This window comes from Onychostoma macrolepis, chromosome 20, assembly GCF_012432095.1.
Source record: "Onychostoma macrolepis isolate SWU-2019 chromosome 20, ASM1243209v1, whole genome shotgun sequence".
Classification (NCBI taxonomy): domain Eukaryota; kingdom Metazoa; phylum Chordata; class Actinopteri; order Cypriniformes; family Cyprinidae; genus Onychostoma; species Onychostoma macrolepis.
The window spans coordinates 27,520,229-27,543,680 of record NC_081174.1 but is presented as its reverse complement, the minus strand read 5'-3'; the positions used below and the strand labels follow the sequence as shown (position 1 = coordinate 27,543,680).

The 23,452-nt window shown below is 36.2% G+C and overlaps 1 long non-coding RNA gene across 1 annotated transcript in view; it reads right to left on the bottom strand.

The window, feature by feature from the left end:
• Positions 1-10,244: 10,244 nt before the first annotated feature.
• LOC131527717 (uncharacterized) overlaps positions 10,245-23,452 on the bottom strand; it is a 22,273-nt gene continuing 9,065 nt past the window's right edge. Inside the window, exon 3 of the long non-coding RNA XR_009267729.1 lies at positions 10,245-10,322. This is a non-coding gene — a long non-coding RNA (uncharacterized LOC131527717). The remainder of the gene's footprint in view (positions 10,323-23,452) is intronic.

Here is a 23,452-nt window from a genome sequence, read left to right as displayed (position 1 = left end):
ATAGGCTACTGTCACAGCTGTAAAGAGCCATTTATAATGTACACATATTGCAAAATAGGAAAGTGATTTAGAAAATGTTTTATATTTTGTCACTGCAATATATTGGCTGTAAAATATTTATTTGGTTTTAAATTGACAATGAATATTTTTTTAGATCTATAAACCTGAAGAAAATAAAAATCAATTCTTTAATTATGGCTTACTTCACTTCCCAACACAACAGCTTTACAGAAATTATTGCCTGAGGATAGAAAAATACAAGATAGCACCCCTCATATGGCCCCCTGGGAGTCCCCGGTCCCCAGATTTAATACCCCTGTGTAATAAGAAAATAGTATAAAAGTATACATTACTTTATCTTTTACAGACATTTTGAGCTATCAAATTTTATGATGCCAAAACACTCCCAAATATGATGATCCCCCTTGACGTAATAAAAACACATGTATATTTGCATGTATAAAAAGCCATTAATAATGTGCAAAAAAAAAAAATTTTTTACTCACTATTAAATAACAGTTAGATCTAAACATTTTGAATTAAATTTTATTTTTAAAAAATATATATTTCTATATGACTTCTCTATATATTTCTGTCACACTATTTTATTTATTTATTTTATTTTATTTTATTTTAAAGCAGCTTTATAGAAAATATTACCCAAGGCAACAGAAAAATACAAGATAGCACCCCTTAATGGTCCCTTGGCCCCCAGTTATAAACCCCTGGGTAATAGAAAATATGTGTGATTGTACTGTAAAATAGTGTAAAAATATACATTATATTTTACTACTTTATTTAATAGTTTATACAATATAAATTATATATACATCTATTCAAAACAAAACTTCACAAAGCATCACAAATAGTTCACACCATCGAGGTGTGAATCACAGTTAGATCCCAAGCAGACAAGGCTCTGGTGAAGCGTTTCTTTACTATTTGAATAACAATGTTCTGTGTGTATCGACTGGTGGGGTGTCTATTACGCAACAGTGTGTTTGTTTTGCATAAATAAGTTCTACTTTTTCTCTTGAATCCACAGGTAACATACTATATTATAATAATAAGGCTAATGCCTTTTGAAGCATGACATGATATTAACCCATACTGAGGAGATGATACCTTTGGCCATTCGTTAAGAAGTTAAATCCCTGGTTATCATTGATCAAGATGTGTTAATGGCTGGTTGAAATCTTGTTTTACGACTGGATTATGCTCATTAGCAAGAGTTTGCAAATCCAGTGCCCTTTGCTCTCTCAGACCAGGGGGTTTAAAAGTGACCTCCTCTCCTGAATCCAGATTCAGAACAAGTAAACAGAGAGAGAAACAGTCTTTAAAATCCTTTTAATAAAATCGATGTTTATATATTTAATCTAGATTTTATTTATACTCTGTTTATGGGCTATACAATATTGTTCTGTGCTCCACAGAGGCAAACAGGCTGGGTATAAACGTGCCGTGGATGTCAGATGTCACGACTGAGGAACATCAGACTGAAACCATTACTATTAGACAAATCCTTGGACGTCTGATTAGTCAACAGCACGTATGTAGAAAGAATCCGCATATGAAAACCCCTCATTGATTACAGGTATTCATTTCAATTATGTGTTGATGGCAAGTTTGTTTTGACAAAAGCAGCTGGGCCATTGAGCTGGGAGAGACAGCAGTAGATTAAACCCCATTGAGATCAAAAGATATCTTTGTGTGCTTCCAAGACAATAACATCTTATGAGGGATAATCCCTGGATCATCCACTTAGCAATTAAAATACACTGATGCATTCCATTCCTCAGGTGATACTGGTCTCTACCAGTCCTGGCCAGTAAAAGTGAGCTGGGTGCACAAATCAGATGATCACTTAAATGATTACAGATAGCTTTCGGGAGTGCTAGTTTAATAAGGAATATGTAGCCTGTTAAAGTTGCAATAAAAAAACATTTACGTGCTTTTATTCCCATTTGCCGCTCCCCTAACGTTCACCTTGTTGCCTAAACAGTAGGTCGTGAACATAGTGCTCTAAGCTCTCCATTGGCCAAAGGTGCTTTAGATTCAGGGATAACACTTCACAATGCATGTTAAGTAGCCTTAATTACTCAAAACAAGAGGACTGCGGAGAGTGAAAAGAATGTTTATCTTTGCCTCATTGTCTACCGGTGTGGGCTGAACCCAGGCGAGGAGATTGTGTCCACGAGGTCTGCTGGTGTGGAGTGAGGTGTTTGTGTGCTTCAATTTTGCCCCAATGCCCCATTAAAAAACCTAAAGTCATTATCTAATGAATTGATGGTTGATCTAATTATTCTCTGATTGGATGAAATGTTATCTTTTAAATTCCATCTCATTATGTGCTCAAAGTTATCTGTTTGGTTCCCCAAATGGCTGCAGCCTGTGGGTAAAAATTCCGCTCCGATGCTTGCTTTACTGGGAATAACGTCACTCATTTAAATGGCAAATGAAGAATTGACCTGTATGAAATATCGTGCTTATGCTTTCAGGGGCTTTGCAGAATCTTTGATCCATGGCTGGGAAGAGAAGCGACCTCTGACTTTTCCTGCATCAAACTTTAAAGATCATTTCTATGTTTGGAGCTGCGTGCTGGAAGTTGTTGCATTTCTCTCGTAAGTCAAATATGAAGTTTATTGATGCTGAAGCAAACCTGAACATTTTTTGACTGATGGGAGATTGGCAGGCAATGTTTGGAATTATTTTTTTATTGTATTTGTTTCTGAAACAATGCTGATTATGGCTGTATTTATGTGTTTAAAAATACAGCAAAATAATAATATTGTGAAATATTATTATAATTTTAAATAATGGTTTTCTATGTAATTGTAACTGTAATTTACTCCTGTCATGCAAAGCTGAATTTTCAGCACCATTACTGCAGTCTTCAGTGTCCATGATCCTTCAGAAATCATTTTAATATGCTGATTTGCTTCACAAGAAGCATGCATTGTCATTATCAATGTCAAAAACAGCTGTGCTGCTTCATATTTTTGGAAAAAACAGTTGTGGAAATATATATATTTTTTGATTAAATAAATGCAGCCTTGGTGAGCATAAGAGACACTTATCTTAATAATCTTAATTATTCCAAAGTTTTGGCCACCAGTGAACAGATATAAATATATTTAATTAGATATATTTAATTGAACAGATGTATTTAATTGATTGATTGTTACTTTTTAAGCCACTAGGGATCACCAAATGGAATTGGAATTTTTTTTTTTTTTTTTTTTTAAATAGCTTTCCTTAACACCCTTTGTCTTCCATTGGTCGGAAAACTGATAGCCCCACCCCAAACTCATACAATTGGTTAAGCCAGTGCCTGGCTGAGTAAAACAAAGCAATATTTTGAAAGTGCAGTTTTTGAGGTAATCAGACTATAAACATGATATTTGTCTGTTTAAGCTAGAAGTATTGTAACATAAAAATACACACATCAACTCTCCAATGGGTTTATTTAGCAATATAACTGGTGTAGGATTTACTTTGAAGCAAATTCTCTCCGAAAGTATTAGTGAATTTCACAAATAATTACAAAAAATGGCAAGTTGAATCAAAAAAGTAATTTAGATGTTGAAAGACAAAAAAGTATCTTCTTGTAAAACATACTCCTGTAATCTTTGTTTTATTTGCATCTTTGAAAAATAGTTTTGTGCAGTGTATGCATGGGGAACATTCAGCTCTTAAGACTTTTTATTTACTGCCTGTTGGTCACTTTCATTCTGACCTTAAATAAATCCCAGGCAATTTAAGCCTGGCAACCCTGAACTCAGAACAACATTCAAAGAATTTTGGTTTCCTAACCATCACAGCTATTTCAATATGCACAAAGCGAAATCTGAGAATTCCGCCCACAAATCCTCTTGACTCCATCCCAAACCTCCGTGAGTGTAGAACATGGGGTTTTGTCAGTCATCTGTCTGCATGGATGAATCAAGCAGCATGTTATTGAGCGCTCCGGCTAACCGATGAAGAGCAGCCATCATTAAGGAGCATCAAAGTGCCAGAGCGTCTCTCCTCTGTCCTCCATCGGAGCTGAGTGGAGCTTCTGTCATCACCTACATTCCATGGGTCTGTCTGGGAAAAGGCATGGAGATGACTCTGCAGATTGAGCCCCTTACATTGTGCTAACAGTTGTTTGGCAGAATGCTACACTACACATTCCACTGGTCATCAGACGAGCTTGTCTTTGGTTCCCTTCAAATCTGACCTGGACCAACACCATGAGTCTTAATGATGGTTAGGACCCCACTGGTCATTTCAAGCAAACACGACAATGTGCCATTGTTGTTTTCATCCTGTATCCCTACAAGCTTAAAGTCAAAGTCTTTTGGGGAATGATTCATACATGCATGAAAATAGTGAATGAAAATAAATGCTTGCATCGCCTATATCAAAAATATAGTGAATACTGTACTGTACTACTGTGAAATATGTGACCCTGGACCACAAAACCAGTCATAAGGGTTTTATTTTATTTTATACATAAATAAGCTTTCTATTGATGTATGGTTTGTTAGGATAGGACAATATTTGGCTGAGATACAACTATTTGAAAATCTGGAATCTGAGGGTGCAAAAAAAATCAAAATATTGAGAAAATCGCCTTTAAAGTTGTCCAAATGAAGATCTTAGCAATGCATACTACTAATCAAAATTTAAGTTTTGATATATTTACAGTAGGAAATTTACAAAATATTTTCATGGAACATGATCATTACTTAATATCCTAATGATTTTTGGCATAAAATAAAAATGGATCATTTTGACCCATACAATGTATTGTTGGCTATTGCTACAAATATACCTGTGCTACTTATGACTGGCTTTGTGCTCCAGGGTCACATATTACAACAATTTAAAATAACTATTTAACTGAATATATTTTAGAATGTCATTTATTCCTGTGATGGAATACATATATATATACAGACACACACACATACAAACCAATGACTGTTTCATAATATTGTTCTAGGATACAAATATATATACTTTGCTTTTCAAGCTGAAGTTCTCTGAGTTTTAGATACACTCTGTACTTTTCATAGTTATATTGATGGATTTATTGGACTATATAGTGCTATATTTAGCACTGGAAATCCTTCTAGGACAAGACAGCAATTATAGAAATATTAAAATGGATAGTAACGGTCTATCTAAGAACAAAAGACAGACAGTAGTAAAGTTCAAGCAAATTATTAAACAAGTGCAGGTTTGATAGGCTTTCATGACAGTTTTACTTGCTTCCAAGAAAATGTATCATCTCTAAATGTTTTATAGAGAAGGCAATTTCATAATGTTGGAGTAAAAGCAGTTTTGTTCTCTTTTAAACTTTTAAAGGAATAGGAATGACATTTTGTCATTATCTTCATATATTCCTAAACCTAAATGTTATTTATTTTCATTTATTTTCATCTATCCCTTTAAAGGCACAAAACTAGAATTTTTTAACAAATCTTTATGCAGCCATTTCCATGCGTCACTTCATAGTGACCACATCTGTCAAGGCCAAAAAAGCACCATAAAAGTAATAAAAGTGGTCCATATGACTCACGTGATACATCTCAAGTCTTTTGAAGTCATGTGGTAGTTTTGTGTGAGCAGTAGACCATAAGTTAAGTCATTTTTAATTAAAAGCTTCCTTCGTGTCATTGCTTTCAAATATAGTGCCTATATGATTCAGGTTGGACATTGATAAATTTGGTCATCTGTGTTTCGTAACCAAACATCACTATAGAAACCCGTTTCCGCCACTGAATAAAAAATAAAACAAGGTAATTGTGACTTTTTTTTTCAGAATTGTGTGATATAAACTTGCAATTCCAAGTTATAGTCAGAATTGCGAAAAACAAACTAGCAATTGCAAGTTATAAAGAATTTCGAGATATAAACTTGCAATAGCAAGATAAATTCTAAGGATAAAATGACTATTTTCTTACAATTGCAAGTTTATATCTCACAATTCTGACTATATAATTCGCAATTGCATGTTATAAAGTCTGAATTGCGAGATATAGCCGCTAAACCCAAAATTCTGAGCAAAAATAGGAACTGCGAGTTTAGCCAACATCAAGCAATTCTGTTTTATTTTTTATTCAGTGGCGGAAACAGGCTTCCATACATTGTTGATGTCAAACCTGACAAAATGGCATTTTCAGTGAATAACGTCAGTTTCAGTCTATAATATGAATTCAGAAGACTCGCAATATAGCGCACAATTTTTTTTTTGCCCTTTTTGGAGGTTTATCAGCATGGTCATATGGAACTGTAATTGAAAGCAAAGAACTGTGGGGTTGGAACAACATGGCAGAGAGTAAATAATGATATTTTTACCGTATAAATGAATATGAATAAATTAATACTTAATAAATGAATTGATTTATCGGTGATCTATTCCAAGATCTTTAGCGACTGCCACTACTGCCTAAACTTGAGTAGATCTGAAGAGTTGAGATGAGAGATGTAACACACTCGGGGTTCAGAGAGAGACTGGTAAATACAGGGATCTGCCCTTTGAATCAAACTGGTCTCGTAAAGACACCACATGTCACTGAATTATACGTTCGCATGATTAGAAGCTTGGGCTGCATAAACATCCCGTGTCAAGATTTACATTTCTCCGCTTAAGCACATGCAGCTGTTTATAGACTCCTCCGCAGACATAAGAAGCTCCGGCTATACATAGCAGCAGAAACCTTTAAAAACCCCCGTCCAGAGGGGGCTCATTTAGATTAATGGATGCAGTGGCAAATTAAATGTCAATTACGGAAAACGCAGCTACCGATCGGCTAGGCTATGTCATAGCGGCAGTTGAAAGCAAACGAGACTGAGTCTGCGCAGTAGCAGACGTGGCTGGTGCGCGGCCTGCGCCGTTCCACAACATCCTTTTGGAGTTTCTCAGGAAGGGCCAAGTATTCTGTTTTTCCCCCACAAATATAATTTTCTGCTTACGGTTAGACGTGACCTCGAAATGGGCAGCCTACTTCGTACCTATTCCACATATATCATCTGACAAGTAGAGAAAACAAGACATTAATCTTTCCTCTCGACTTTGACAAAGTCTTCAACAGACACTTGAGCTCAACTGACTGACACCACGTCTGCATATTTGGATATTTGGATATTTGGAGGCATCTGATGGTGGGTTGTGTCTCCTGGCCTGCAGGTTTACACTTGAGAGGCAACCTTAAGTGCACATACCAAAGATAGACAAACCTAAACACTGCATTTGGGTACACGTCAAACAAAATGGGGAGAGTTCATGTGAGAGGCTTGTGTTATTTCACGGAAAGATACACAATTTACATCGAATCTTTACAAGTAGGTCTCATACCTCAGATGGACTTGTTAAAGGCATGATTGTCAAGTATTTCCGAGTTTAGAAGGCTTCGTTTTGTCCAAATCTATTTCTGCCCTTCCGCTCACCCCTGATGGTACAAAAACATGTCAACGCTTTTAGGCTAAGGGGCTTAAACACAAAAATCAAGCGAGTGGCACTCTAAGCTGAGATCTTAAAGGGATAGTTCATCCAAAAATACACTTTTGTCATTATTTACTCACTCCTTTTGTTTGTTTGTTTGTTTCTTTCTTCAGGATGCCCAAGCTGCTCTTTCAAACCAAGTGAATGGTGACTACAGTTTTCAAGCACTTTTCAAGGCAAGTTTTGCAGTAAATAATACACAAATAGCATACAAGTATGGAAACTGTTTCCACCATAAATCCGGTAATTGCGGATTTTTATTGCATAATTTACACCTTTTTTGCTCAATTCTGAGTTTATATCTCACAATTTGGACTTCTTTTCTTGCAATTCTGACTTACTTTCAGACAATTCCAAGTTTATATTTCGCAATACTGAGGTAATATCTAGCTTTTCTGAGTTTATATCTCATAATTCTGACTTTTTCTGAATTCTAAGTTTCTAACAATTCTGTTTTTTTTTTGTTTTTTTTGCTTCCGCCATGAAAAAAGTTAATTGCGGCAATCTCACAATTTTGACGTTTTATTGCAATTGCGAATTTCTGTCTTACAATTCAGCCTTTTCTTCTCAGAGTGTGAGTTTGTCTCATTATTTTGCATTTATAATTCAATTCTGCAATAATGCAATTCTGAGTTTATATCTTGCAATTGAGAAAATTTTAATTGTTAGATATAACTTCTCACAACTTTATATATAAATAAGGTTACAATTACCTTTTTTTTTTAAATCTCGTGGCAGTAACATGCTTCTGTGTGTTAGTCATATTGAGTCAAGTCAGTTTTATTTATATAGCTCTTTACACAATGTACATTTTACAGTAGCTTTACAAAATATACTGTCATACTAACCCACAAGGTAGTTATTTAGCAATTCCATTAACAGTTTAATATTCAAAATTATACCTTATTTGTCATTAACTACTTTTATGATGCTTTTTTGTCTATTGTAGAGCTTGACAGTCTCTAGTAATCATCCACTTTTATTTTGTGGAAGAAAACAGACTAGACAAACTACTTCTTTGGGGTCAAACAGGGTTTTTTAAACTAAATTTCTACATGAGCTATCCCTTTAAAGCTAGTGTCTCTGTACCGTTATAGCATGCCAAGTATTAGTAGAAAGGTTAAAAAACAGAGGGCCCAGTAAGGTGCAGACGGCAGACGTTTTTCTTTCGTAAAATCAGCAACAACTTCTTTATTTATCTTTCTAAAACACGGCCGGAGACATGTGCGATATAATGGCTGAACGTTCACCGAATCTCCAATGAATCTGTCACTTTGAGCTCTGTGCAGTATGGAGAGGAGTTGGAAGTGCTCAGAAGGGAGGTAAAGAGCAGACACGTCTTGGCATCCACACAGCAACATTAAAAGTGTGTGGTTTCACAATAATAATAATCTTGAGAGCAGCTGTGTAAACATTTAACTGAGCACGCCTCTTGTGGCACGGTACGGGATCCTCATGTTCAACTGTGTATTTTGCTAGATGCGATTGTGCACTTATCAACACTTATCTAAATGCCTGCGCTTGTCTTTTCTGCATCGTAGCTGATATTGACATAACCCTGGACCATGATGTTTTCATAGCGACCGGCTGTAGGAATTTAACAGTTTCATATAATCTGCCTTATGAAAAAGTGTCTATACTTTCAATAGTTGCATTCGCAGTAAAGAATGGGACTTGAGTTATAGGTCTTGAAAACTTTGGCTTTTAATAATAGACCAAAATCCAGCATACTATTAAGAAGTCTATTAATAGTTCACCCAAAAAAAAAAAAAATTAGAACTTTAATTGGATCAAAGGTGACAGTAAACACATTTCTAATGTTAAAAAATATTTCTATTTTAAATGAATGCTGTTTTTTTCACAGAAATTTTAATTAGCGCAACTGGTTTTAGCATTCATAACAATAAGAAATGTTTCTTGAGCAGAAAATCAACATACACTGTAAAAAATCAAAAGCTGAGAAAACTTAAAAGTTTAAGGCAACCAGCTTCAGCAGATTTTTGAGTTTTATCAACTTGTTTTTGAAGGAGATTTTTGAGTTTTCTCAACGTTTTGTTGTATAAATTGAAAACAGCAAGTTGAGAAAACTCAAAAATCTGCTGAAGCTGGTTGCCTTAAACTTTTAGGTTTTCTCAACTTTTGATTTTTTACAGTGTATCAGAATGATTTCTGAGGGATCATGTGACACTGAAGACTGGAGTAATGATGCTGAAAATTCAGCTTCAATCAATCGCATTTTAAAATATATTAAAATAGAAAATTAATTTTTAAATTGTGTGTTTTATACAGTATTTTTGATCAAATAATGCAGCCTTGGCCAGTATCAGTTTTTGTGTGTTTTGAAAAAACATTTTTCATGGAAAAGAGAGTCCAGCACTTTTCACAGAAAAAGACAGTAAATGAAGATAGAATTCACATTAAGTAAGCAAGAATCAGTATGCAGCAAGTTTCCAGCCCTCTCGGGTCATGTGACTTAATTGCCTGTTTGCTCTATTTATCTCTGTGAAAAACTGCTCTGGGTTCACAAAGTGTAGAGAATAATCAGCTGGATCAAACACTGCCTTAAATTACAGCAGAGAATCAAATAGCGGCTGATGTCTATTCATCCGCATGGGTAAACAGTGTGCCTGTAATTCGCCTTTTCTCATTCCTTAAGTCTCTCACTCACTCTTTCTCTCTCTCTCTCTCGTCACACACTCCATTACCGTGATGTGCCACTAACATTGTCGTAAACAAACCCCAGATGCTCAAGAACACACCTCTTTGATCCGGGTTCGAAGACCTCCCTGAATCTGCTGGTACCCCCTTCCACCTGATTTTCAGAGACCACCTTACAGAGGAAACAGGAAGAGGCAAGTAAGTAACTTGCTTTGTACTGAATTCTGAGTAGAATAATATGTACGCTATTAAAAAATAGTTAGTGAAACAGTAGGCATGCAGCAACATTTCAGTTGCATACTACGTTGTTGTCACATGACCATGTCACTGTGAAATAAATATAATTTAGCATTTTTAATAACATTTTAAAGTCTAAAAATGCAGTGCAGTCAGAAACTACATCAAAATAGTAATTTAAATACTTAAATAATACTTTATCTACTCAAATGACAAGTCAACATACTAATATTCATTACATTGGACTTAAAAAGTCCATTTGAGTGCATTGCATTGTGGAATATAGTGTGCTTTAGTGTACACTTCATATTTTGGCAAATGTAGTTGGTCATCTAAGTATTGGATGCACACAGAAAATATGCATACTATGTATGCATACTGTATACTGCAAAAGTAGTATGAGTAGTATGCTATTCTGAATATAGCCACACACTCCTGCTCATCTCTGTGGAAATGTTTCAGCATGTGTCCTGAAAATATAGCAATAAACATCTTTGTTGACTTTTATTTACAGCTTAATGTCTGTGGATAGCATTTGTGGTATGCAATCGATTACAATATAAGAAAATAATTTTCAATGTCCCTCAGTGGACTTGTCCTGCATTTACAGTAATACCCTTACTTCTGCATGTATAGTAAGAATAGCCTACATAAGTACAAAAAAATATGTTTAATTAATTGTAAGTTCAAATAATTGTAGATTGAGACAAGAATACTTTAGATTTTTAGTTGGATAAATGTCCAGTTATGTATTTTCCCTATGTAAATAAACACTGTTCTGAATAAGTTCTAGTATATTGCTTACTGCAAACTATGCAATGTGTTTACAGATTTAGATATCTAGAGATTCAGATATTGATGCTCACCCTATTTTTTAAAGCGGCACATAACATTTATAACAATTGGTATTGTATATAGATTGGATGTATACTTCATACAATGAGTAGTATGCTAGTATCCAAACATAGACAGTGCTTTTTGGACTGCTACATCATGTCCCTTCCTTGTATCCTTGACCAGATATCAGGTGTAAGTAACCAGGTTTATTGTTTTTAGCTGATCATGACATGGGTTGAAAGATTGTTTAAAACTTTGGACAGACAAGGTTGGGAAGTGATTCTGTTACACTGGTCTCAAGCCAACACATGTTATGGTTATACTTTAAAAACACTGTGATAGTCACATACTTGAAATGTTTATTCACAGGGCTGCCCTCTTGCCTGCTGTTTTATTGTTTTTGTCTGTGGCAATTGTCAGAATGTCTTGAATGCTGCCCATAGACATTAAGTTGTAAATAACCTACAATATTCCTAAAATGCTATAACTAGAGGAATATTTTATTTATTTTATATCAAATGTTTGGGGTCTGTAAGATTTAAAAAAACAAAAAAAACAATTATTATTATTTTTTTTAAAGACGTCTCTAATGCTCACCAAAGCTGCATTTATTTGATCAAAAATACAGTAAAAACAGTAATATTGTGAAATATTATTGCAATTTAAAATAACTGTTTTCTATTTGAATATAGTTTAAAATATAATTTATTCCTGTTATGCAAAGTTGAATTTTCAGCATCATTACTCCAGTCTTCAGTGTCACATGATGATGAAATAAATGCTCATGATCAGTGTTGAAAACAGTTGTGCTGCTTAATAGTTTTATGTGATACTTTTTTTAATTCTTTGATGAATAGAACATTATGAAAGTCTTTACTGACACTTGTTCTCAGTTAAGTTTCAGATACTTTGGTATTGGAAGAATTTGTTGAGAAACGTTTGAGTTCATCTTGAGTTTGTAAAATTGTTCAGTCCAATTTTGTAACTCTAGATGAGACGTGAGAATATTCTGCTCTTTTTCTAATTTAAACAAAAATCCTGTCTAGGAGAAACAGTTGAATTCAGTAAATGCATCATTTTCAAAGATGGAGTGCGTAATCTGCGCCTCATTGTGCCAACACTATTAATCAAACAGAAATTCCATGAAGCATTACAGTGCGAGCTCTAGCAGGACTTCATTCATGAAAATCTAAGTCTGGCTCAAAGTCAGTGTTCCCAACCTTAATTCAATATTCTGCATTGCAGGACTGCTTGTAGATCAGCTAACGTGGATGTGAGCCATGCAGTGTTTTCTGAAGACAGAAGAGAAACTCAATGAGAGGAGACAGAAGTCCTATTTAAAAGTAAATAAGCCGGGTAATTAATTCTCGGATCGCAGTTATCTCATATAAAGGCTGTAATTCATCTTTGATTCATTTGGCCCTTGTTCCCATCGCTGAGAACGAAGGCCCTCTTCGCTTGGTTTGTGTATGGATCATTGAGAAAGACTGGGCCCCCTTGTCATTATGTCAGATTCTACCTAAGAACGAAACATTCTATTTTCCTAACCTGGTTAAGTAATCATATTACCTCAGGCTCCATAAAGTGGAACAAACAGTAGCATAGAAGTTCAGCTCCTTTTTTACGTGCCTTGAGTGACAGATTGGCTTTCATCAAAGGGGCCAGAATTGAACTTATGGAGTCATTTCGCTTTGCTAAGAATACTAAATTGATCCTCACATGCGGAACATCTGGTGAAAAGCAATTTCCACCCAAGTGTTTTAGTATTTCCTCATAATTAATTTCACATGTACATGACAAGAGCTACTGGCCTCCCAGAACAGCCTCACAAAAGCCAGCTTTGTTCCCCTCCGTCAAAAAGTAAGCTGTGGTTCCTCGTTAAAACGCGCTTGTACTTTTGACGCTCGAATTGATGATGAAAGGTCCGCTCAGAAGACGCAAGTCATATCTTCTGCTCCAGAAAGCATGCTGTGTTGGCCACCACTCGTGAGCCCTGTTTACACCTGGTGTTCAGATGTGTTTTTGTCGATCTGATCACAAATGCACAATGCTAAATACAGGTGAAAACGGGGTCTGGAACATTTTGGGCTTGTCCACTTTCGAGGTAGTTGAAAACGCATTCAACCGGATTGCTTTCGTAGTGTAGACACTCATGTGATCAAATGTGTTTGAACAGCCACCACCTCTCTGCCTGCTGACCTAATTCTTAAACATTAAACTTGGCTGTCTAAAATTGTAAGTTTGGTTTGAAGGTGGAAAAAAATGCACAAGCTTATTTAAAATGATTAGATCGAAAGATCAGAGAAAGCCCATGCATAAACCTGCCCGTAGACCCTTACCTCAAAGAAATCAGGAAAGTGGTGCAATATCGACAAAAAAGAGCAAGTAAAACACCAGGTGTAAACGGGAATGTGTCTCCATCTAATTGTGATTCGATTAACCAAAATGCATCTTAATTGCAGGTGTAAACAGGGCATTAGATCAAAGTTTAGGAGTTAAAGGTAAGTGAGTGAACTTTGCTTTAAAGCACATTTGAATTATTGCTCAATACAAACATTTAAATTTCAGTTACCTTTAGTAAAGTTTCTTTATTGGCATTGATTGTTCTATGAAGAACCTTTGACATTGCCGTGGATCATCTCTCCTCTGCAAAAATCACTCAAGTCGTTAAGGAGTTCCAGATGTCAAAATTAGACTTTATTGGTGGAAGCAACAAAGCTGAGATGCGTAAAGAACATCTGACCATCTCACTTGTAACTCTCACTTTTATACAGTTTTTAACCAAAGATCGCATTGCAGGTGTTCTCCTCTTTTTCTCTCCCTGGAAACTCCCCAATATTCCCGCCACAGTCACCTCATTTAGTGGTTGGCTTGTTTTCAATGGTGGCATTCTTCTAATCTTAAACTAAAGTTAAACTTTCAAGAAAATATGCTTTAATTGGATTAAAGAATATACCTTCATGCCATTAGAAAAACTGGTGCTCATTTAACAATTGAGTGTTTGGCCAATCTTCAAACACGCATGATAAAACATAATATATATAATTTTTAATTGTGCCACAAAATGATCAGTGCACTCAGAGGTATATAGGCCTAATCAAGGCCACAAAAGATTCATTACAGTGGAAAAAAAGGTTCTTTAGATGATTAAAATGTTCTTCACACCAAGAAGAAACGGTTCTTTGAGGAACCCACAATGGTTATATGGCATTGCTACAAAACCCCCTTCTGAAACCTCTATTTTTAAGAGTGGGAATAAATTGCATTGAAGTGGTTAGCACGCTCAAACGCACAAGTATGGTAAATTGTGTGATTTTTTATTTTTCAAAACCTCTTCTTTGACCCCTACGATCCTCCACAATGCTCTTGAACTGAGGAGAATACAGGCCTACGACATGAGACATAACAGCACCTGCTCTTACTTGTCTCCAAACAGTGAGGTTCCTCCAGATAAAAGTCAGTCACCATCAGATTAATCACTAAAGCCACCAGGGAAGATGCTGTCCGATCAAACACGTCTGTTTGTGTTGCGTGTCTGGGACCACCTGCATGTGCGTATGTACTGTAATGCTTTTTTGGCAAACCATTTGTAAGCATATTGTTTTTTCCCCAAACGGACTTCCCCCTCTTTTGAGGTTGATGTTTCATGCGCAGTCGTTTTTTCAGACGTCTCATGTTGCCGAAGTGAGACTTGAATGGGTTGAAGTTGCCATACACAAGTGAACAAGAATGGAAAATATGTTCTTGTTCCGATATCGAGCCCAGATAAAAGCAGGTGTTTCAGGTGTTTTGGATAACTGCTGTATTTAAAGCGGTGGAACATCCTGTTTGCCAAGCACACTCTGAAAGGCCAAGTGTTCTTCTGGTGTTCCTCTCAAAAATCAAAGTGTCTCACTCTTCTTTATCTTCATCTTTTATGTCAAGCAGCTGTTTATCTGTCTTTTCAGCTTCATTCTTAAGGATTAGTACGCTCAAAAATGAATGTTTGCTTCTTTTTTTTCTGTGCCAAATGCATTTTTTGTGCAATTATAATGAATGCATACTGGCTTTTTGAAATTTAAAAAATCCAAAGGCACCATAAAAGTGTCCTAAAAGTAGTCCGTAAGACTTGTGCTGTATTCCAACTCTACTGAAGTCATACAATAGTTGAACTTGAGAACTGAATCAGTCTGATTTATGCATCATTCAGATGGTTTTTGTGAACAATTCATTCAGAAGGTCTGACTCAAAAGAATGATTTTATGATTCACTGATTTAATCCATTCACGACAGATTTTTTTGAGTATTTCATTTTAATATTTTATTTAATTTTAATTATTTTAATTATATATATATATATATATATATATATATACTGTATACTTTGACAATATTGTATGTAAAAAATCATGCCGATAAAGTACTTCAAAATTTAAATGCATTTTTAAAGAATAATGACTTAATTTCACAAACTATTGTATTAATACAGTGCACAAGTCATATCGACCACTTTTTTTTCTTTTTTTAGTGCACGGGTCCTGATTCACTTCTACTGTATTAAAAAAAGTGGCCAGGATATCCTTCAAAAACTGACATTTGTATTCCACTGAAGAAAGAAAGTAATACAGTTTCGGAACAAATAAAGGCAGAATTTTCATTTTCGAGTAAACTATCCCTTTAAGCAGAAAGCATGACGTATTCCTATTCCTAACATGCCTGCTTCACCATCATAATCCTCTTTATTTCCTTTCTTAGGCATCCAACTTTTCCCTTTGTTGCCAGACTAATCTAGTGCTAATAGTCCAGTTAGTCTGTTTCACTTCCACATTTTTAATCCCTGAACAGCAAGTCTGCTTCCATTGTTAAGGGCAGCAGAAATTGCATTGATCCTTTAACCCCGCTAACCCTGCCGATGACCCCCGGAAGGGATAGCATGACTCGTAGGTGATGAGTGGAGCGGTAGGAAGAAAAGAAGCCTTACAGTCATGGGGGAATCTCGTCCCAGAGAGGTCAAAGTCATGAGGGACCACTATTATCCAGATGAACTCTGTTGTTTGTGACTTCAAAAGCATTTAAATACAACAGTAGACTCTCTCAGAGAACCTTTTGTGACCCAGGCCCTTTGTGCCGAGGTCTGGAGGGTGACTGGTTTCACTCAGAGCCGTGACAGGTCTGGTGCTCAGAGACGTTTAAGCGTCTAATGTTACCCGAGCAGCTCCGGTATTAGAGCCTGATGACGAGCGAGAAAAACAGCGAGGCCGCTTCATTTACCCCTAACAAAAACACAAATAAGAATGAGCGGAGGGACACAACGGTTAAACAGTCTTCAATCTGGACTCCTGTTATTGGAAAATAATAGCTTTGTGAAAAGGAAGTAATCTAGAGGGCCTTTAATCAATTTCTGCTAGATGAGCGATCGGGATGAAAGCTCTGGGACGGGGTCGCCAGCTCCAGACATTGTGGGCTGGTTGGTGTATAGGAAGGATGGGCTTTAATTTGTCTTTTCAGGGTGTCCAGGCATCTTTAAAGGCTTAATTGTTACCATAGACAGCCTTGATGCCATCTGTTTGCGGAAATGGTTTCAAGGCCCGCTGTGGTAAAATCACAGTCCGAGTGACCACTGACTAAACGTCGAGAGCTGTATAGGTTAAAAGCCCATTCCAGTGCCATTACGCAAATATTTCGCCAGGTTCTGGTTTCTGTGTAACATTACCCAGGCCGAAAGCAGCAGAAGAATAAAGAGTCTGTGAAATCGTGGATCGATGTGTTTAATCGCTAACTTTAAAGTGAGCGTCACCTTTAAACATTAACTTCGAAGGCTGGTGATGCAGCGAAAGCTCGTTTCACTTTCTTCATTCAATAATGCGACAATAAATGGCACAACAAAAACCGATCTGACGCTCTGTACCCCGAGGACCATCATCTAATCGCTCAATCCTCTCTCGTTGCATCCACAACTAATAGAAGTCTAAGAAGTCACTTTGTGGGCGATCCCGCGAGGTCCAGGGTCAGATAAACATGCATTGTTTGGTGAGACATCATTTCTTTCTTGTGGTTATGATGTAAACTCCCATTGTGGGATTTGGTGCTGAGAGGGGAAACTCAGCCTGGGTTTTGTTCAGCACACAGAAGAGCGGTAATCCCTGCACCTGAAGCCATTTTCAGGGAGGTTCCTGTAAGCCGAGAGCTATCCCAGAACATCTCAGATGAGCTGCTACAATACAGATCTGCCATCTTGAGATCCATTACCAGAGCCGGCTCTGACAGGAATGTCAAGAATTCCGATGCTCTTTCACTTGAAGAAAAAAGGAAAAGCTGATAAGTCCATTGTTGCTCAAGTTTTATTTGCGATTCCAGTGGCGGGAACTGCATACGTCTGCAGGCGTTTCTGATGACCTCCATAATGTGACATGATATTTTAGCTCAAACGTTAGCAAATGCTTTGTACTGAAAATAAGTAGTTGCAATTGTCTACAACCACTTCTGACAAAATTTATCATGCAATAATTTAGCATGGTTGAAAGCAATTTTCATCTGAGGATTCATAATGAATATTTGATTTTGATTGATTATGATTTTCTTGTACTTCCAGTGGCAGGAACTCCAAACTCCATGGTGCAACTTGATAATTCAGCATAATTGAGAAGCAATCATTAGCAAATGTGTTGTAGTGAATATTTCACATTTCAAGTGAAAACCTGATAACTTCTTTGCATCTATATATGTTTCTGACAAACTCTATAGTGCAATACCAAAATTTAGGATATTCGAGACACAATTCTTGACAAATGCTTTACCAAAGTCATTCAACATATATTTTAATTAAAAAGCTGAAAATATCTCATTTCAGCACTTCTAGTTATAGAAACTGCAAACTCTTTGTAACATGAATGATTTTGTGTAATTGAGAAGAAATCATTAGCAAATGATTTGTAGTGATTATTTTGTACAGGAACTTTTACAAATGTGTACAAACGTTTCTGACAAAGACTGTGATGCAAATGGTTTTACTTGAAACTGCAATATTTTCATAGGTTTCTGACGAAATGCATAATAAAGCCACAACTTGGAGTTATTGAGAAGCCATTGTTAGAAAATGCTTTTCAGCACAGGAATTCAGCACATAATTTAATGAAAAGGTTGATCATTACTTATTTCTGCACTTCCGACTGCCAAAAGGGCAAACTCCACGAAACTCTGAAATGCAACATAATAATTCAGTGTAATTGCAGAGAAATCATTAGCAAATGATTTGTAGCAAATATTTCAACACATTTAAAGTGCAAAGCAGATAAATCCTGCATTGCTTACATCTTATTTGTGAATCCAGTGGCAGTAACTGCAAAATGACAAACTGCGTAATTGAGAAGCAATCATTAGCCAAAGCTCTGTAGTGAATATTTCAGCATATAACGAAGGGGGGGAAACAAAATCATTTCCTCTCCACCAGCCAAAGATAACATCCCATCAACGGAATATACCATAGCCATATTTCTTCTTAAAAGGACAGTGGAAGGGTACGTGAATAATGAAGTGAAATCGCGCCAAGAGGTGCTAAATCGTTTGTGATAGGTTCAACTAGAGGACACCTGAGAGTTTTGTTCCTCACGAACGCACTTCAAAGTTCTCCAGGCGGGCTTTAGGCAGGCTAAATGTGTCTACCTGATGGACGTGCATTCAAGGAACAGATGAAAACAGTAGCTTCTCTGTGTATTTGAGCAGCATGTCATGATGATCCCTAATGCGACAGTAATTGCTCCTTGATGCCTGGCTTGCCAGCACAGAGAGCAAGACCTTTCTCCCATGAGTCAGAGAGAAAAGACTCCGAAATTGGAATGTCAACGGGATAATCCTCATGTTGCCGCTGATGGATCCTCTTGACCTTTGACTTCCAAATATAAGGTGGAGTGAATATTTTACAAACAGCTTACGTTAACGATGCTTGCCTTAAATGAGAAATGAAACCTTTTAACATGTTTCAGGCGGCGCATAAACACAAAGGAGGTGTTGCCGGAGGCGTTTGGCTCGTTTGAAGATGACCGCAGATGAGTTTGGCATGCCATCCGACTGAAAAATGTGGGGAGTCTTGCTATAGGGCGGCCCGAAGCATGTGGAGAACACTTGAATATATATATCCGAGTATTTAATCTCAAAACAGTGTGGGACAGGGATCTTTCAATGGTCTGAATTCCTTCTCCATGTGTGAGAAATCTGCCCTCTGCAACCTGCAGTTCAAAGCTCGCAACTGTAACAAATGTCTGTGGATTAGTTGGCTGTAACCATGGCTATAGAAACAGGAAGGAACCACAACTCCAAAAGCACTAGAAACGTCTAAACTTTCAGGGCATGGCAGAAATTCAACTGACACTCGATAAAGTGCACGAGACATTCAAATATTTACTTTTATTCCTAGCTTGGAAACAAATTTACCACAGAAGAGTAAATTACAATCCATAAATCTTATTTCCTGTCACTTCTTGCCTCAAGCATTGCAGCTAACAGTTTACTTTTTCTTTTCTTTTTTTTTTGTCTGTCAGGCCCCCCTTTGTATGATTCTTCATTCCAATATTAGCTTTTTAAATAATTTTTCATCTTTCTGGAGAATTATGGCTCTTTTCATTCCAAAAACGTCCATGTTCATTGGTTTGCTTGAATGTCTTCCTTCCAGTCATTGTGGAGGACATTGATTTTTTATTATTAACCTGTTGTATAAATGTTTTTAGTTATTGTCCTTATTGGCTGCTGTTCATCATAATAAATATTCAGAAAAAAAGGTCAAAACTTAAAGCAAAAATTGAAAGCAAGCTATGCAACTTCAAAATTGCAACTAATAATTTTACCCCAAATATAAACATAGTGATATGAGTGGCATTTGTTAAGGCAAGCAAGTGACGGCACATTTTGTGAGCTAAATTTATAACATTTTCTAACAATTTAACTACAGTATATAAGCAGTGTGAACAACAATGGTTTGACGCAGGATGTATCCAACAGCTATTCTTATAATCATTTAATTTAATTTTTATTTTTGATTAATCAGACAAAAATATTTTTATGCATTTAAAAAATTTAAATAATAATAATAAATTAAATTATTTTTTATTTTTTTATTACATTATTTTTTATTTTTTTATTACATTAAATTGATTTTTTTTTTTGAGTCGTATTATTTTTATATTTATTCATTTATTTGTTTATTATTATGATTTTTTTCATAGCTGTTGTTGCAGTCCTACTGGACATTCTACCAAAAAAAAAAAAGTACAAATATATTTACCACATTTCTTGAGTATCTCTGTGCTGAGAGGAGCCCTCCAAAGTGATCTACTTTTCAGCATGCATGGAGGGCTCTGGGAAGCCTTGCCAAAAAATGTCAGGAGCTTGTCAGCAATTCTTCTGATTTGTCATCAGGCTTATCAGATTTTGCAGTGCATCTCCTTCCTGAGTGTGAATGGAAAAATGGAATTCATTCATTCAGCATTGGAAACTGTATGGCCGCTTCGAGTATGTGTGTCTTTGCCTCTGGATAAACAAAATGGATTTTGAAAAATGCCAGATCTCTTCCAGATGGTTTGACACAACACCTCGCTTTGCCATTTCAGCCCTGCGTCTGAGATCACGACTCAGTGTGGCACTCTGTCCCTTGAGACATGTACAACAACAAATCATTTCTCACAGCGATCTTTTGTTTAGCGCTAACTTGCTGCTGAGATATATGTGAACTACTACAACAAACAATTACAAACCATTTGAACATTAACTCATTTGTCAAGATGTTTAAACAAATCCAGTGGCTTATTGACTAGGCTACTATAATGAGTAGTTAACCAAAAAATTAGCATTTTGTCATTTTTGGTTTGTTTGTTTGTGTTTGTCGCTCCAAACCCTTTCTTTCTTGAGTGGACTTTACTGTTAAAGTTGGTTTTTTATGAAATTAATGAAGCTTGCAGACTTCAATGGGGATATAAAAGCACCATAAAACGGTGCTAAAAGTAGTTTTTATGACTGTGCAAATCTAGTTTTTGAGTCCAATGTTTTTAATGAATCAGTTGTGACCCTGGACCACAAAACCAGTCTTAAGTCGCTGGGGTATATTTGTAGCAATAGCCAAAAATACATTGTATGGGTCAAAATTATCCATTTTTCTTTTATGCCAAAACTCATTAGGATACTAAGTAAAGATCATGTTCCATGAAGATATTTAGTACATTTCTTACCATAAATGTATCAAAACTTAATTTTTGATTAGTAATATGCATTGCTAAGAACTTCATTTGGGCAACTTTAAAGGCGTTTTTCTCAATATTTTGATTTTTTTGCACCCTCAGATTCCAGATTTTCAAATAGTTGTATCTCAGCCAAATATTGTCCGATCCTAACAAACCATACATCAACAGGAAGCTTATTTATTTAGCTTTCAGATGATGTATAAATCTCAATTTCGAAAAATTGACACTTAAGACTGGTTTTGTCGTCCAGGGTCACAGTTGATTGAATAATTCATTCATGAACTTCACTGAACTAATGATCCATGGTTCTCAAGTTAAAATCTCACTGGAAAGAAAGATTATTAGTGAAAAGGGACTTTAAATTTAGAATTTGAGAATATTTGCCATATTTTCATCCATGCATTTGGCAAATGCGTGTGTACTAAGCAATTTATATTGCTTTCAAAGTGTATATTTTATCAGTTCATGCATAATGAACCCATGACCTTGGCATTGCTGGCACCATGTTCTACTGTTTGAGCCAAGCTGAGCCAAGCTGAATGGACCATTTTTTGTAGTGCTTTTAAAGGAATAGTTCACCCCAAAATGAAAATTTGCTGACAACTTATTAACCTTCAGGCTATTCAAGTTGTAGATGAGTTTGTTTCTTCGGCATATGATTTGGAGAACTCTGAATGTGTGCCGTCAGAATGAGAATCCAATCAGCTTATAAATATATCACAATAATCAACAATCATGACTCCAGTCCATCAGTTAACATCTTGTGAAGTGAAAAGCTGCGTGTTTGTAAGAAAGAAATCCATTATTAAGACATTTTAAACTTCAAACCTTCTGGTCAAAATGTGAGTCCTCTGTCCATAATATTGCTTACTTCAGAGTAAAACTCATCTTATTTGAATCAATAGAGAAATATGAACAGATTATGCACTGTTTACAAGCGAAAATGGTCCAGAACAGTTCTGAACAAATATGTTGGTGGATTTTGATGTGACAAAAGAAGATGGACTTTTTCACTAAAGGAAGTGTTATTATGGATTATGGACTCATATTTTGGCCAGAAGCAATGGTTTAAAGTTAAAATGCCTTAATGATGGATTTTTTTTTTCTTACAAACACAAAGCTTTTGACTTCACAAAACGTTAATTGATGGACTGGAGTCATGTGGATTACTGTGATGTTTTTATGCTTTTGGGGACTCTCATTCTGACTGCACCCATTCACTGCAGAGGATACAATGGTGATATAATGCTAAATTTATCCAAATCTGTTCTGATGAAGAAACAAACTCATGTACGTCTTGGATGGCCTGAGGGTGACTACATTTTCAGCAAATTTTCATTTTTGGGTGAATCACTTCTTTAAGTCCTTTCTGAAGCTTGAAAGATTGCATCCTCTTTCTTTGAGATTGCATTGTGATTGCATGACCAAATTATCTCCTTTTGTGCTCCGCAGAAGAACATTATCAAGTTTGGAAAGGCATTAGGGTGAGTAAATGATGACAGAACTCTAAAACTGAACCACATTTCAAATTTCTTATTAGAAAAGTTTGGTGCCCAGAAAGAATCTTGCAAGTAGCTCTTGTACTGTTTGTCTCTGTATAATGTCAGAAACGTTTGCCACAGAGCTCCGCTAAAGCTGCGGTTTGAGCCAGACTGCTGTGGGACAGGAAATGTCTGAGCATCACTGGATGAGAGTTCGAACCTGCTGGTCTAAGCAGTCCAGAAGTATGGACTGTCTTCACTGCCTTTCCTCACTTTAAGAACATGCTAAAAAGGAAAAAAAGGCTGTGGATGTATGATTTAGCACCGTAAGAATGTGCACATGTGTAAAAACAGGAATATTTATGTTCGAGCAAAGGCGTAAAGTGATGTGTGACTGCTATATAAAGGCTTTGTTCGTTCACATCTGTAGCCATGTCAAGATAACGTCACTAGCCTAGTGTTATTTTTTTCACTGCTGCGCCAACAATTTGGTGCACAAGCATGCAGTTTGCTCCAAAAAACCCTTTTTAGTTCAATTT